This window comes from Triticum aestivum, chromosome 3D (genome assembly GCF_018294505.1).
Source record: "Triticum aestivum cultivar Chinese Spring chromosome 3D, IWGSC CS RefSeq v2.1, whole genome shotgun sequence".
Taxonomy (NCBI): Eukaryota; Viridiplantae; Streptophyta; class Magnoliopsida; order Poales; family Poaceae; genus Triticum; species Triticum aestivum.
Genome location: NC_057802.1, coordinates 42630858 through 42649409, shown reverse-complemented (window position 1 = coordinate 42649409; position 18552 = coordinate 42630858).

Here is an 18552-nt window from a genome sequence, read left to right as displayed (position 1 = left end):
CACCCGAGGTGGGCACAACCCACCAGGGCGCCCTGGGACTCCTGGCGCGCCCTGGTGGGTTGTCCCCTCCTCGGGACTCCCCCCAAGTGCAACCAGGGCCCAACTTCTTCCTTTTGGTCCATAAAAAATCATCGTAAAGTTTCGTGGCATTTGGACTCCGTCTAATATTGATTTCGTGTGATGTAAAAAACATGCAAAAAACAGCAACTAGCACTTGGCTCTATGTCAATAGGTTAGTACCAAAAAATGATATAAAATGATTATAAAACATCCCAGATTGATAATAAAACAGCATGGAACAATCAAAAATTATAGATACGTTGGAGACGTATCAGGCGTGTCTGGGCATCCCATATCCGCCCTAGATTTGTGGTGGATATGGGGAGTGTCGGTCAATCCAGGCGTTTGTGTCAGCTACGGGGAGGCCGGTTGGGTGGCGTTTTTGCATCTAGGCACTGACCGGGCAGCCGTCCGGGCGTTTGGGGCGGGTATGGGGGGTCCGGTTGTAGATCCTCTTAGGGAACTATTCTTGATTGTGATTATACTTCTAGGATGTGTTTGGTTGCTTTTCTGGCTTTCTACATTTGTGGCTTAACTGGCCTGGCTGAGTGGATACAGGGTAAAAATCATGTTGTGCAACTCTATGCCTTGTGTTTGGACAGCTGCATGTGTGTTGTTCACGTGAGATTAAAAAATCGATTCTTCATGATTCCGGGCATTTCTCCAAATACTCGAGGATCACAAGTGGAATGCTAAGCAAGGGTGGGCTGGGAGCTCTGTGTCAAACATAAAGAAGCAAGCAAGGGGTGTTGTCGTAGCGCGCCAGAGAGCAAGTGTAGGCAACCAAACTAAACAAGGCTACAGAAGTGGGGATGATCAGGTGCAACACACAACTGAATCCGGACCACGGAAGCCATCCAACGCCGACCTGTATCAGTCTGCAGAGCAGTCCGGACGTGATTTCTCCCGCAAAGCGGAGACAAAATTGGGGAAGGTTTGCGGGAGTCCGGACCGATCCCAAGCCCGTTTCTGACCGCCCTGGCCCACTAAAAACCCCTCACCCCTCCACGCATTTTTGGTCAGCGCCGCTTCAAAGCGTCAGCACCTGCATTCATGTCTGCCTAGAGAGGACGCTACTGCTCACTCATGCCGACATTGAAGCGGCGCGCCGCCCGTGCCGCTTCCCGGTGCAGGCGGTTGTCGTGCATTCAAACAACATGATGGCCGCCAATCCGTCCGTCTGTCGCCCGCATTGATGGCGGGCGGTTGCCGAGGCGTCTCATCCGTTGCCACCCGTCCGTCCGTCTGCTGCCCACCAATGCTATATAAACTGCTGCCCCGGTGTCCCGGCCATAGCAACACTCATCCCTCTCCACACCACTCCTCGCCATGGATCCCTCCACGGCCAAAGCTCTCTGGGACGGGCTAACACCAGAGCAGAAGAAGGTCATGGTCGCCATTGCTGCCGACTGGCAGGCCGGCAGCCAGCCAGAGGACATGCAAATGGAGGACGCCTCCGACGACAAGCCAATGGTACCCTTCTCTTCCTCCGCGGCACCCTTCTCCTCCCCTCCACTCTCGCTGGTGCATTGAAACCTGACCATCGACGAGGCCCATGCCCATTATATGGACATGGTGCGGGAGCAGCAGTTCCGGGAGGCGCAGGCCGACGCCAACTACAACCATAGCCTCCTCCAGGAGCATCATCTGGCAGAGGAGCAGATCGTCGTCGGTCGGGCGGCCGCGCCAGACGCGGACCTGGCGGAGCAGGAGGTGCTGCTCGAGTCCTGCCGCTCCAACCATGAGATCCGCCTCGCCCGCTGACGGAGGTAAGGGCTGCCGGCAAGGAGCGCGAGGACGATGCGGGCGAGGCGTTGTTTGGCGACATCGACGACGAGGAGGCCGTGCCCCGGCGCCATGACCACGAAGAAGCCGGCACGTCCGCGGGCGCCGCCGACAGCGAGGAAGAGTAGTGCACGGTATGTCGCCGCCGCTCGTGTCCCAGGAAGGCCACCGCTCCTCCCCTCCCGTCGATGCCAAGCTTGGTAGGCTCAACATCTTTGGCCAATTAGTCACTTGGCGGTGACGTGGAGGCGAACAGCTTCAGTTCCCGGGGCTCCGAAGGCGGAGGTCACAGAGGCGGAGCTGGAAAAGGTGAAGCTTCCGTTCTCTTGGTTCATGGCCGAAGACGGGGACCGGAGCCGGCGATCATTTAGATTAGCCCGCCTAGGACCGTTTTCATGTATTTGTAATGAAATCCGTCATGCTTATATGAAATCCGGCATATTTTCATAAAATCAGGACATGTTTATATGAAATTCGCACTTGTTTGCATGAATTTCTTCCGGTTGATTTGAGTCGTTCTGAAAATATATGCGCCTAGCGTTGGATGGCTGTCTCCCGCATCCATGTCCGCGGACTGGTCCCCTGTCTGCGGACAGATGCATAAGGTTTTTTGCGGGTTGGCGTTGGAGATACCCTAAGGGTAAGATGCAAATTTGTCATTGTGCCCACGTGACGTGAACTGTACGAGCTTCGTGACCTAGTTGGATTGCCCAGGTGGGAGTGTTAATTCGCCATAATGATATTTAGAAACCACACACTGTTGGAATTGATGCCCGTTAATCATCAGGAACGCCCAACTTGTACTAGCAGTGTGAGCTGAACCAAATGAACACCGAGCGAGGTCATATCGTGGAGGCCTGTTACCTATTTATTCGATTCAAGTCTTTTCATTTCACACGGTATCCAGTTTATGGGAAAACGATTCAGGGAACTATTCCTGATTGTGATTATATTCCTGATTATCATTACACTTTCGTTGGTTTAGGAACTATTTCTGATTGTGATTAGTACACATATGTTTATCTGCTTAGCGACTAATAAACATGTTGACACTGTTTATGTTTAAAAAACTTTACATGTCGCTGCAGATAATAAGGATAAAACCCCCACTGAATTTAAATTAGATTCAGTGACAATGTAATATATATGAATTGTAAGAGCTTCGCAATCCAACCTAGGGGAATTCACTATGTCTCGAAATAGGCTTTCGCCCTACTTTATAAATAAAGTCACAACCACATCCATACAAGAGTAACCGGTGCCAGGGAGTATGAAGTACTATTGGGGCATCAACACAAACATGCCAAAAAAAGCAGAAAAAAATAAGGAAAAAAAGCACCAAGTGGCCATAGTCTCAGGAGGCAAATTTGACAAATTTGACCTGTGGACGAAATCAAATCACAGAATGAACTGCCCGTGAAACTATTTCACGCGGCTGACCTTTTTGTGTGACGCCCGACATGAAGGCGCCACACTACATTGTGCAACGCCTCACAGATAGGCGCTACACGCCTGGCCAGCGTTGCACCCCAGAATGCCTAAAAATTGCTAAGTCATTGTGCAGAGCCTAAGAGCTAGGCGCTGCACTGTATAGTGTGGCGCCTAGCTCTCAGGCGCTGCACTAGTGGTTGCACTACAAAATGAAGCAACCACTAGTGCAACGCCTAGCTCTCAGGCGCTGCACACTGACTTAGTAATTTTCGGATCACACGGGTGCGACGCTGGCCAAGCGTGTATCGCCTTTCTGTGCGGCGTTGTACAGTGTAGTGTGGCGCCTTCGTGTCGGGCGTCACACAAAAAGGTCAGCCGTGTGAAATAGTTTCACGGACAGTTTATTCTTTGATTTGATTTCGTCCATAGATCAAATTTGTCGATTTTACCGTCTCAGGACGCCTGCTGCTGCGAGGAAAGGAGGCGACCGGCGGCATGCATCATGTCCAACATCAGTACCAGCCGCTAACGGTCGCGCTGCCTAGACAATGGATGTGAGTGTTGTGCATGTAGGTTTTCTTTACTAGGTCTCCTTCATATTTTTTATTCAATTCACTATGTAATCTTTATACAATTCACTGTGAAACAAAGTTGATAGGCTCACGCAACACTTTCTAGAATATTTAATGCATAGAATATTTAGTGTATAGAACTGCCACTAGTACAGCTATCTACAAGAAAAGAAAACTATCAACCCTTTCAAAAAACTAGAGTTACCATACAAAATGAACAAATTCAATTAGTCTCCCACGTCCATTCTTATATTAGAGATTTCACCCATCTAGAGTTAGATCCGAATTTTGATTTCCAGCATCTATATGAAGGGGTGGAGCTGGCCGACCCGATTGACCAACTTTTCAAAAAGTATGGCATTTCGGGCGAGAATAAAGAGTCTTTGTTTTCTGGTATTTAACACCTAATAGATTTGTACTTGCGAGAGTCAGAAATGGTTTTCCCACCCGGCTATGATGTTTTCGACTTTTATTACCAGTTTCTATGCCCTGATTTCCCCCCAAAGTCTTCAGGGAACTTTCGTGGATTTATTTTTAAGGCTCGAGTAAGCCTCACTTGGGAGAGAGGCTCGACTCATGTTTGGGAAGAAATGTGGGAAGTCACATTGTCAGGTGGCCCAATAAGCGATCCAGATATTCATTTAAGGGTGTTCCCTCCCCTCAATAAGTTGTTGATGCCTTTATGGTTGCTCTGGTTCAAAATGTTTTGGAGAGCCCACTCGGCCAATTTGCCATTCACCCAATAATTCATCTGAACATAGCCAACTATTACTTTTCATTTACAAAGACATCCCACTCTCTGTTTAGCCGCACCTCTGTATTTTATTGTTATGAAAAAGGGAGGTGGAAAGTCAGTGCCAAATGCATGACAATCCTTGATCGAACTTATTTATGATTTAGGGCTAAACCTGGTAAACAAATAAATATGTGGTCTTTCTGGAAATGTCAAACAAAAGCTTTTCCCTCACATCTCAGTCACTTTTACTTTTTTTGTTATTTCATAACCCCAATGTATGTCGGTATGATACCATTTAGCTTCACAGTGACAAGTCACTTTCTCAAAACTTTGGTTCTTCCATTTTTCATTTTTATAGCCATTACAAATGTTGGATCTCAAAGACATGGGCTTCATGTTTTTAGCTTCTTATTAATTGCGGGAGTCCCACTTTTGTTAGCACTTTCTTAGTACTCTTGAGCTGATCTCTTATTGTTTTCATGCATTAAGCTTAGGAATACGTTTATTTGCTAATATGGTGACCGGTCATAGTTTAGTAAAGATTTTAAGTGGGTTTGCTTGGACTATGCTATTTTTGAATAATACTCCCTCCGTCCGGAAATACTCGTCAGAGAAATGGATAAAAATGTGTCACATTCATTTTTATTCATTTCTCCGACGAGTATTTCCGGACGGAGGGGGTATCTTCTATTTCAAAGGAGATCTTGGTCAGTTGGTCCCGTATTTATAGTTCTAGCATTAACAGATTTGGAATCAGGTGTAGTTCTATCACAAGGTCATGTTTCTACAATTTCAATTAGTATTTACTTGAATGATGCTGCAAATCTCCATCAAATTGGGTCATTTCATAATTGAATAAAAATGAGGAGTCAAAGATTATACGATCTCAATTAGTATTTACAGTTGCACTTTTGCAACACTACACATGGTTCCAGGCAATGTTCGGGAAAGCATTTTTAAGCGACGCTTAATCGCGCTTAAGCGCTGAGCGCTGAGTAAACGCTTCGCTTCTGACCTTAGCGGCGATTTTAGCGTTTAGCGGTTTTTAGCGGCGATTAAGCATTGCTTTAGCGTTAGGCGCTGGTTAAGCGTGCGTTGAGCGCTCTTACTCAATGGAAAAGTGACGGGCTCCGAAAACGGTTGGGCTGGAGGGCCACAAGGGGTATAAAGGGCTTGGCCCAAAACAGGCTTGTTCGGCTAGGGTTATGTTATAGGATCCACAAGAGGGGAACGAAGAGAGTTTTGTGGCGGCTGCTCCTGCTCTGGATCTAGCGGTGGCTCCTGGCGTTCTTCCTCCTCCTCCTTGGCAGTCCACTGGATCTGGACACCGGCAGCTCCTCCTCCTCCTCCTGGACGTCCCCTCCTACCATCTCAGGTGAGGATCTTCACCTCTCCTCTCCTCCTTCTTCTCAGCTCCTCTTCTCCTCCTCTGTTCCTTAGATCCATAGATCCTCCTCTAATGTTTTCTTCAGTTCTCAACTTCTCATCCATAAGCAGGCATGCAGCACAGCAGCAATAGTTTCTTTGTTGTTCTAGACTTCTAGTTCAGTTCTTTGTTTCATTCATTGCCGCATTGGTCTTTGCTTAAGCAGGCAGCAGGAAGCAATAGTTTAGTGGTTTGTTTAGGAATAGCAAAGCTGCAAAGGTAGGCACGAAAGAGGAATTTGTCTAGTACTACTGTACTAGTATGGAGTCAGGAGAAGGAGATGGTACTGGTGCTACTGCTGCAGCAACAACAGCAGAAGAGAGAGCAAAGATTCTGAAGAGGAATTCCGATGATATGGGTTGGGCTTATGGTCAGCTTGTTGATCCTAACAATCTTCAGAGAGTGAAGTGCAATTTCTGCAGTCAGATTTTCACGGGAGGTATTTACCGACTGAAGCAACACATTGCGGCAAACTCAAATGCAGTGAGGACCTGCCTGTGGTGCCCACAAGAAGCTAAAGAAGCTTGCTTAAAAGCTTTTGAAGAAAAGGCATCAAAGACGCAAAAAAAGTATGAGCACGAGAAGGCTGTGAGAGATGTTGTTGTTATTGATGCATCGTCTACTCCTCAAGGTCAAGCTCAAGATGATGATGAACTCACTTGTATTGGTAGCTCACAACCTCATGTGTTAGGTCCTATAGATAAGTGGACACGTACAATTGACCCCAAGTTATCCGGAGAAGCAAGACTCAAGCAAATGAAGATTAAAAAGGCAGCATGGGAGGAGAGATCACTTCGAGCACATGAGTACATTGCAAGATGGGTGTATACCCATGGTATGAGCTTGTTGCCCTATTTTTTCCAATTAAATTGCAGATTGTTTGCTGCCCTCCTATGCTAAGATGTGTCTCTCTTATATGCAATGCAGCAATATCGTTCAATGCAATTAACAATGATGAGTTTAGACAGATGGTTCAAGCCATTGGTCAAGTTGGCCCAGATCTAGATCCACCTAGTCAATATGATCTTCGGGAGACTTTGCTGAAGTCTGAATATGCAAGAACCAAGAGTGAACTCAAGGAACGAGAGGTTGAGAAGGGCAAGCATGGTTGCTATCTCATGACTGATGCTTGGACTGACATGAAGAGGAGAAGCATTATGAATCTGGTCACACATTGCTCGGAAGGTGTTAGCTTCATCAAGTCAAAGGAAACATCAGCCACACCACATACAAGTGAGATGATCTTCAATCTAGTTGACAAGACAATTGAAGAATTAGGTGTTGAACATGTGGTGCAGGTTGTGACTGACAATGCTTCGAACAACATGGGTGTTAAGGATCTCTTGAAAGTGAAGAGGCCGGAGATATTTTGGAGCTCATGTGCGACTCACACTGTCAATTTGATGCTCCAAGGGATTGGCAACTTAGCTAAGTTCAAGAAGATAATTGATCAAGCCAAGGCTTTCACAATATTTGTGTACGGGCACCATCGCACCTTAGAGTGCATGAGATCCTTCACCAAGAAGAGAGAAATCATAAGGCCAGGAGTAACTAGATTTGCTTCCCAATTCCTCACTTTGCAAAGCCTTGCAGACAAGGCTGATTCACTAAGAAAGATGGTGGTTTCCTCTAAGTGGGATAAGATCAAGGATGTGCACTCAAAGAAAGGAAAGGATGCTACAGCCATAATTCTCAACAGGCCCTTCTGGAAGGGTGTGAATCTTTGCATCAAGGTGTTCGAGCCATTGGTGAAGGTCCTCCGGTTGGTTGATGGTGATGCACGGTCCTCAATGGGCTTTCTGTATGGAGAGATTGTGAAGGCAAAGAAAGAAATCAAAGAGGCCTTTGGTAACGTCGAGGCGCGGTACAAAGATGTGTTAGCTATAGTTCAAAAGAAGATGAAAGATAGGCTTGATGCCCCATTGCAGTTGATTGCATATTTATTGAATCCACACTATAGTTATGCAGATGACAGCACATTTGATTCTGTTGACATCAATACAGCCTTCTATTCTTGTGTGGAGACATTCTATCATGGTGATGAAAACATGCAAGACAAAGTTGTGAACTATGAAATAGGCAAGTTCCAAAGTAGAGAGGGTTCCTTTGCAAAGAAGCTTGCTAGGACTTGCCAAAACTTTGACTACAATCCTGGTTAGTCATTACTTGCAAAACTTTCACTTAGTTGCATATTTTGTCCAGGACTCAAGTTCCTATAGTATTATTAGTTCCTGACTACGAAAAAATTCCTCTTCCTAGTGGCTTGGTGGAGAATGTATGGAGGTGAGACACCAGGGCTGAAGGACATGGCTATGTGTTGGGAATCGTAGCATAATTTTAAAATTTTCCTACGTTCACCAAGATGCATCTATGGAGTATACTAGCAACGAGGGGAAAGGAGTGCATCTACATACCCTTGTAGATCGCGAGCGGAAGCGTTCCAATGAACGTGGATGACGGAGTCGTACTCGCCGTGATTCAAATCACCGATGACCGAGTGCCGAACGGACGGCACCTCCGCGTTCAACACACGTACGGTGCAGCGACGTCTCCTCCTTCTTGATCCAGCAAGGGGGAAGGAGAGGTTGATGGAGATCCAGCAGCACGACGGCGTGGTGGTGGATGTAGCGGGATGCCGGCAGGGCTATGTCGTGCTTATACGAGAGAGAGAGGTGTTGCAGGGGAGGAGGGAGGCGCCCAAAGGCTGTGTCTTGCTGCCCTCCCTCCCCCCCCTTTATATAGGCCCCCTGGGAGGGGGGGCGCCGGCCAGATCCCATCTAGGGTGGGGGGGCGGCGGCCAAGGGGTGGAGTACCCCCCAAGGCAAGTGGGAAGCCCCCCCACCCTAGGGTTCCCAACCCTAGGCGCATGGGGGGAGACCCATGGGGGGGCGCCCAGCCCACTAGGGGCTGGTTCCCTTCCCACATCAGCCCACGGGGCCCTCCGAGATAGGTGGCCCCACCCGGTGGACCCCCGGGACCCTTCCGGTGGTCCCGGTACAATACCGGTAACCCCCGAAACTTTCCCGGTGGCCGAAACTTGACTTCCTATATATAATTCTTTACCTCCGGACCATTCCGGAACTCCTCGTGACGTCCGGGATCTCATCCGGTACTCCGAACAACTTTCGGGTTTCCGTATACATATATCTCTACAACCCTAGCGTCACCGAACCTTAAGTGTGTAGACCCTACGGGTTCGGGAGACATGCAGACATGACCGAGACGCCTCTCCGGTCAATAACCAACAGCGGGATCTGGATACCCATGTTGGCTCCCACATGTTCCACCATGATCTCATCGGATGAACCACGATGTAGAGGATTCAATCAATCCCGTATACAATTCCCTTTGTCAATCGGTATGTTACTTGCCCGAGATTCGATCGTCGGTATCCCAATACCTTGTTCAATCTCGTTACCGGCAAGTCTCTTTACTCGTACCGCAATGCATGATCCCGTGACTAACGCCTTAGTCACATTGAGCTCATTATGATGATGCATTACCGAGTGGGCCCAGAGATACCTCTCCGTCACACGGAGTGACAAATCCCAGTCTCGATCCGTGCCAACCCAACAGACACTTTCGGAGATACCCGTAGTGCACCTTTATAGTCACCCAGTTACGTTGTGATGTTTGGCACACCCAAAGCACTCCTACGGTATCCGGGAGTTGCACGATCTCAGGTCTAAGGAAAAGATACTTGACATTGGAAAAGCTCTAGCAAACGAAACTACACGATCTTTATGCTATGCTTACGACTGGGTCTTGTCCATCACATCATTCTCCTAATGACGTGATCTCGTTATCAATGACATCCAATGTCCATAGTCAGGAAACCATGACTATCTGTTGATCAACGAGCTAGTCAACTAGAGGCTTACTAGGGACACGTTGTGGTCTATGTATTCACACATGTATTACAATTTCCGGACAATACAATTATAGCATGAACAATAGACAATTACCATGAACAAAGAAATATAATAATAACCATTTATTATTGCCTCTAGGGCATATTTCCAACAGTCTCCCACTTGCACTAGAGTCAATAATCTAGTTACATTGTGATGAATCGAACACCCATTGCGTCCTGGTGTTGATCATGTTTTGCTCTAGGGAGAGGTTTAGTCAACGGATCTGCTACATTCAGGTCCGTATGTACTTTACAAATATCTATGTCTCCATTTTGAACACTTTCACGAATGGAGTTGAAGCGACGCTTGATATGTCTGGTCTTCCTGTGAAACCTGGGCTCCTTCGCAAGGGCAATAGCTCCAGTGTTGTCACAGAAGAGAGTCATCGGGCCCGACGCGTTGGGAATCACCCCTAGGTCGGTAATGAACTCCTTCATCCAGACTGCTTCCTGTGCTGCCTCCGAGGCTGCCATGTACTCCGCTTCACACGTAGATCCCGCCACGACGCTTTGCTTGCAACTGCACCAGCTTACTGCTCCTCCATTCAAAATATACACGTATCCGGTTTGTGACTTCGAGTCATCCAGATCTGTGTCGAAGCTAGCGCCGACGTAACCCTTTACGACGAGCTCTTCGTCACCTCCATAAACGAGAAACATATCCTTAGTCCTTTTCAGGTACTTTAGGATATTTTTGACCGCTGTCCAGTGTTCCATGCCGGGATTACTTTGGTACCTTCCTACCAAACTTACGGCAAGGTTTACATCAGGTCTGGTACACAGCATGGCATACATAATAGACCCTATGGCCGAGGCATAGGGGATGACACTCATCTTTTCTCTATCTTCTGCCGTGGTCGGGCATTGAGCCGTGCTCAATTGCATACCTTGCAATACAGGCAAGAACCCCTTCTTGGACTGATCCATATTGAACTTCTTCAATATCTTGTCAAGATATGTACTCTGTGAAAGACCAATGAGGCGTCTTGATCTATCTCTATAGATCTTGATGCCTAATATATAAGCAGCTTCTCCAAGGTCCTTCATTGAAAAACACTTATTCAAATAGGCCTTTATATTTTCCAAGAATTCTATATCATTTCCCATCAACAATATGTCATCCACATATAATAAGAGAAATGCTACAGAGCTCCCACTCACTTTCTTGTAAACACAGACTTCTCCATAAGTCTGTGTAAACCCAAACGCTTTGATCATCTCATCAAAGCGAATGTTCCAACTCCGAGATGCTTGCACCAGCCCATAGATTGAGCGCTGGAGCTTGCATACTTTGTTAGCATTCTTAGGATCGACAAAACCTTCCGGCTGCATCATATACAACTCTTCCTTAAGGAAGCCATTAAGGAATGCCGTTTTGACGTCCATCTGCCATATCTCATAATCATAGTATGCGGCAATTGCTAACATGATTCGGACGGACTTTAGCTTCGCTACGGGTGAGAAAGTCTCATCGTAGTCAACCCCTTGAACTTGTCGATAACCCTTAGCGACAAGTCGAGCTTTGTAGATAGTCACATTACCATCCGCGTCCGTCTTCTTCTTAAAGATCCATTTGTTTTCTATGGCTCGCCGATCATCGGGCAAGTCAGTCAAAGTCCATACTTCGTTTTCATACATGGATCCTATCTCGGATTTCATGGCTTCTAGCCATTTGTCGGAATCCGGGCCCGCCATCGCTTCTTCATAGTTCGAAGGTTCACCGTTGTCCAACAACATGATTTCTAGGACAGGGTTGCCGTACCACTCTGGTGCGGAACGTGTCCTTGTGGACCTACGAGGTTCAGTAGTAACTTGATCCGAAGCTTCATGATCATCATCATTAACTTCCTCTCCAGTCGGTGTAGGCACCACAGGAACATCTTCCCACGCTGCGCTACTTTCCGGTTCGGAAGGGGTGACTATCACCTCATCAAGTTCCACTTTCCTCCCACTCAATTCTTTCGAGAGAAACTCCTTCTCCAGAAAGGACCCGTTCTTGGCAACGAAGATCTTGCCTTCGGATCTGAGGTAGAAGGTATACCCAATAGTTTCCTTAGGGTATCCTATGAAGACGCATTTCTCCGACTTGGGTTCGAGCTTTTCAGGTTGAAGTTTCTTGACATAAGCATCGCATCCCCAAACTTTTAGAAACGACAACTTAGGTTTCTTCCCAAACCATAATTCATACGGTGTCGTCTCAACGGATTTCGACGGAGCCCTATTTAAAGTGAATGTGGCAGTCTCTAAAGCATAGCCCCAAAATGAGAGCGGTAAATCGGTAAGAGACATCATAGATCGCACCATATCCAATAGAGTGCGATTACGACGTTCGGACACACCATTTCTCTGAGGTGTTCCAGGCGGCGTGAGTTGTGAAACTATTCCACATTTCCTTAAGTGTGTACCAAATTCGTGACTTAAATATTCTCCACCACGATCTGATCGTAGGAATTTTATTTTCCTGTCACGTTGATTCTCAACCTCACTCTGAAATTCCTTGAACTTTTCAAAGGTTTCAGACTTGTGTTTCATTAGGTAGATATACCCATATCTACTTAAGTCATCAGTGAGAGTGAGAACATAACGATATCCTCCGCGATCCTCAACACTCATTGGACCGCACACATCGGTATGTATGATTTCCAATAAGTTGGTTGCTCGCTCCATTGTTCCGGAGAACGGAGTCTTGGTCATCTTACCCATGAGGCATGGTTCGCACGTGTCAAATGATTCGTAATCAAGAGACTCCAAAAGTCCATCTTCATGGAGCTTCTTCATACGCTTGACACCAATGTGACCAAGGTGGCAGTGCCACAAGTATGTGGGACTATCGTTATCAACTTTACATCTTTTGGTATTCACACTATGAATATGTGTAACATCACGTTCGAGATTCATCAAGAATAAACCATTGACCATGGGGGCATGACCATAAAACATATCTCTCAAATAAATAGAACAACCATTATTCTCAGATTTAAATGAGTAGCCATCTCGAATTAAACGAGATCCAGATACAATGTTCATGCTCAAAGCTGGCACTAAATAACAATTATTGAGGTTTAAAACTAATCCCGTAGGTAGATGCCGAGGTAGAGTGCCGACGGTGATCACATCGACCTTGGAACCATTCCCGACGCGCATCGTCACCTCGTCCTTCGCCAGTCTTCGTTTATTCCGTAGTTCCTGTTTTGAGTTACAAATATGAGCAACCGCACCGGTATCAAATACCCAGGAGCTACTACGAGTACTGGTAAGGTACACATCAATTACATGTATATCACATATACCTTTGGTGTTGCCGGCCTTCTTGTCCGCTAAGTATTTGGGGCAGTTCCGCTTCCAGTGACCACTTCCCTTGCAATAAAAGCACTCAGTTTCTGGCTTGGGTCCATTCTTCGACTTCTTCCCAGTAACTGGTTTACCGGGCGGGGCAACTCCCTTGCCGTCCTTCTTGAAGTTCTTCTTACCCTTGCCCTTCTTGAACTTAGTGGTTTTATTCACCATCAACACTTGATGTTCTTTTCTGATTTCTACCTCCGCTGATTTCAGCATCGAATATACCTCAGGAATGGTCTTTTCCATCCCCTGCATATTGTAGTTCATCACAAAGCTCTTGAAGCTTGGTGGAAGCGACTGAAGGATTCTGTCAATGACTGCGTCATCCGGGAGATTAACTCCCAGCTGAGTCAAGCGGTTGTGCAACCCAGACATTCTGAGTATGTGCTCACTTACAGAACTGTTCTCCTCCATTTTACAGCTGAAGAACTTGTCGGAGACCTCATATCTCTCGACCCGGGCATGAGCTTGGAAAACCAATTTCAGCTCCTCGAACATCTCATATGCTCCATGTTTCTCAAAACGCTTTTGGAGACCCGGTTCTAAGCTGTAAAGCATGCCGCACTGAACGAGGGAGTAATCATCAGCACGTGTTTGCCAAGCGTTCATAACGTCTTGGTTCTCTGGGATTGGTGCTTCACCTAGCGGTGCTTCTAAGACATAATCTTTCTTGGCTACTATGAGGATGAGCCTCAGGTTCCGGACCCAGTCCGTATAGTTGCTGCCATCATCTTTCAGCTTGGTTTTCTCTAGGAACGCGTTGAAATTGAGGACAACGTTGGCCATTTGATCTACAAGACATATTGTAAAGATTTTAGACTAAGTTCATGATAATTAAGTTCATATAATCAAATTATTCAATGAACTCCCACTCAGATAGACATCCCTCTCGTCATCTAAGTGAAACATGATCCGAGTTAACTAGGCCGTGTCCGATCATCACGTGAGACGGACTAGTCAAGATCGGTGAACATCTTCATGTTGATCGTATCTTCTATACGACTCATGTTCGACCTTTCGGTCCTCCGTGTTCCGAGGCCATGTCTGTACATGCTAGGCTCGTCAAGTCAACCTAAGTGTATTGCGTGTGTTCCGAGGCCATGTTTGTACATGCTAGGCTCGTCAACACCCGTTGTATTCGAACGTTAGAATCTATCACACCCGATCATCACGTGGTGCTTCGAAACAACGAACCTTCGCAACGGTGCACAGTTAGGGTGAACACTTTCTTGAAATTATTATAAGGGATCATCTTACTTACTACCGTCGTTCTAAGCAAATAAGATGCACAAACATGATAAACATCACATGCAATCAAATAGTGACATGATATGGCCAATATCATTTTGCTCCTTTGATCTCCATCTTCGGGGCACCATGATCATCTTCGTCACCGGCATGACACCATGATCTCCATCATCGTGTCTTCATGAAGTCGTCACGCCAATGATTACTTCTACTTCTATGGCTAACGCGTTTAGCAACAAAGTAAAGTAATTTACATGGCGTTATTCAATGACACGCAGGTCATGCAAAATAATAAAGACAACTCCTATGGCTCTTGCCGGTTGTCATACTCATCGACATGCAAGTCGTGATTCCTATTACAAGAATATGATCAATCTCATACATCACATATATCATTCATCACATCTTCTGGCCATATCACATCACATAGCACTTGCTGCAAAAACAAGTTAGACGTTCTCTAGTTGTTGTTGCAAGTTTTTACGTGGTTTGTAGGTTTCTATCAAGAACGTTTCTTACCTACGTATGACCACAACGTGATTTGCCAATTTCTATTTACCCTTCATAAGGACCCTTTTCATCGAGTCCGTTCCGACTAAAGTAGGAGAGACAGACACCCGCTCTCCACCTTATGCAACTAGTGCATGTTAGTCGGTGGAACCTGTCTCACGTAAGCGTACGTGTAAGGTCGGTCCGGGCCGCTTCATCCTACAATGCCGCCGAAACAAGACAAGACTAGTAGCGGCAAGAAGAATTGGCAAACTCAACGCCCACAACTACTTTGTGTTCTACTCGTGCATAGTAACTACGCATAGCCTGGCTCATGATGCCACTGTTGGGAATCGTAGCATAATTTTAAAAAATTCCTACGTTCACCAAGATGCATCTATGGAGTATACTAGCAACGAGGGGAAAGGAGTGCATCTACATACCCTTGTAGATCGCGAGCGGAAGCGTTCCAATGAACGTGGATGACGGAGTCGTACTCGCCGTGATTCAAATCACCGATGACCGAGTGCCGAACGGACGGCACCTCCGCGTTCAACACACGTACGGTGCAGCGACGTCTCCTCCTTCTTGATCCAGCAAGGGGGAAGGAGAGGTTGATGGAGATCCAGCAGCACGACGGCGTGGTGGTGGATGTAGCGGGATGTCGGCAGGGCTACGCCGTGCTTATACGAGAGAGAGAGAGAGGTGTTGCAGGGGAGGAGGGAGGCGCCCAAAGGTTGTGTCTTGCTGCCCTCCCTCCCCCCCTTTATATAGGCCCCCTGGGAGGGGGGGGGCGGCCAGATCCCATCTAGGGTGGGGGGCGGCGGCCAAGGGGTGGAGTACCCCCCAAGGCAAGTGGGAAGCCCCCCCACCCTAGGGTTCCCAACCCTAGGCGCATGGGGGGGCGCCCAGCCCACTAGGGGCTGGTTCCCTTCCCACTTCAGCCCACGGGGCCCTTCGGGATAGGTGGCCCCACCCGGTGGACCCCCGGGACCCTTCCGGTGGTCCCGGTACAATACCGGTAACCCCCGAAACTTTCCCGGTGGCCGAAACTTGACTTCCTATATATAATTCTTTACCTCTGGACCATTCCAGAACTCCTCGTGACGTCCGGGATCTCATCCGGGACTCCGAACAACTTTCGGGTTTCCGCATACATATATCTCTACAACCCTAGCGTCACCGAACCTTAAGTGTGTGGACCCTACGGGTTCGGGAGACATGCAGACATGACCGAGACGCCTCTCCGGTCAATAACCAACAGCGGGATCTGGATACCCATGTTGGCTCCCACATGTTCCACGATGATCTCATCGGATGAACCACGATGTCGAGGATTCAATCAATCCCGTATACAATTCCCTTTGTCAATCGGTATGTTACTTGCCCGAGATTCGATCGTCGGTATCCCAATACCTTGTTCAATCTCGTTACCGGCAAGTCTCTTTACTCGTACCGCAATGCATGATCCCGTGACTAACGCCTTAGTCACATTGAGCTCATTATGATGATGCATTACCGAGTGGGCCCAAAGATACCTCTCCGTCACACGGAGTGACAAATCCCAGTCTCGATCCGTGCCAACCCAACAGACACTTTCGGAGATACCCGTAGTGCACCTTTATAGTCACCCAGTTACGTTGTGACGTTTGGCACACCCAAAGCACTCCTACGGTATCCGGGAGTTGCACGATCTCATGGTCTAAGGAAAAGATACTTGACATTGGAAAAGCTCTAGCAAACGAAACTACACGATCTTTATGCTATGCTTACGATTGGGTCTTGTCCATCACATCATTCTCCTAATGATGTGATCTCGTTATCAATGACATCCAATGTCCATAGTCAGGAAACCATGACTATCTGTTGATCAACGAGCTAGTCAACTAGAGGCTTACTAGGGACACGTTGTGGTCTATGTATTCACACATGTATTACGATTTCCGGACAATACAATTATAGCATGAACAATAGACAATTACCATGAACAAAGAAATATAATAATAACCATTTATTATTGCCTCTAGGGCATATCTCCAACACTATGAAGATCCTTTCTTTGACCTCAAGTTCTTCCGGCTGTGAGAGAAATTGGAGTTGTTTTGAGTCGGTTAGTTTCCAAAGCTGAATTTGTTCTAATGCTTTGTCAAGTTCATATTAAGTTATTAACTAGTTCCTGACTAGTAGCATTGGCACTTGTAGATACACACCAAGAGGAGAAATAGACTTACAACAGATCGCCTCAATCAGCTTGTGTACATCCAGTTCCACTCAAGACTGTTATCCAAGAAGAAAAAGATCAAGCAGAGGAAGAACATTGATGTTCTCCTCAGTACTGATGCATCCGAAGCACAAGGCTTCTTGTTTGAGGGAGGAGATGATCATGCTTTCATAGTGTTTCCAGATGGAGATGAGGGAGCAGATAGCATACCTTGGAGTGTGGTTGGAGATGCTATGGGAACTAGTGAACAACTTGAGCTTCGTCGAAGTGCAAGGGTTAGAGATCTCCATGATGAAGAGTTTGAGTCAGATGAAGAAGAAGTAGAGGAGACAGATTCAGAGGAGGAGGACATAGAGTACGAGGATGATGAAGATGAAGTGGTGACTGGGCGCACTTATGCGGATGAGGACTGATCCATGAAGTCATGAACTGCTACTTGGCTGCTGTTGTTTTGTTGTTGCTGCTGCTTGGCTGCTAATGTTGTTGCTTGGCTGCTGATGTTGTTTGGCTGTTGCTGCTTGGCTACTGCTGCCATTTATCTTATATGCTCCAAGAGACTAAGACTATATTGTGTTGTTTGTTGTGGTTTGTGAACCACTGAACCTCAACCTTATCCTTATGTATTTGGTTGTTTGTTGTGGTTTGTGAACCACCGAACCTCAACCTTATATGCTATTTCAGTTTTTCAGTGGCCTATGCTATATTTCCTGTTTTCTTGTGCATATTATTCAAAAACAGCCAAATTCTGGCCAATTTTAAAGAAACGCTTAATCTCAGTTAAGTTGCGCTTAAGCGGCCATTGCTCTAAGTTGTGGCCTTCCGCTCCGCTTACGCTTACCGCTTTCTTGAACATTGGTTCCAGGTAATCAATGTATTGTGTTTTGAGAGGTGTAGATGGATATGACGTAGTCTTGCTCGGTCTGGACCCACAAGCAAGGGATTGTGTTTCCTGCGTGAAAGAAAGCTAAATATGCAGATTGAGAAAATAACGGACTTGAACAATCACTTCACTTTTTAGGATCATGTGCTAGTTTATTTGGTTATCCAATCTTGGTTGGCCCTAATCAGAAGATATGTTATGATAGAGTATTAATTTGTCACCTGGATAATCAAAAATATCACACTATTAGAATTGATCTCTATTTATTAAAGTCAAGTCTTCCGCCTTCACACAGTGATCCAGTCTGCGAGAAAATATAGGGAACTATTCCTAATTGTGATTATATTCCTAATTGTCGTTGAACTTTTGTATTAGGGAACTTGAAATTACTGCTCATAAACATGTTGACACTATTTATGTTTTTTTTTCATGTTGCTTATTATAGTTTGGGG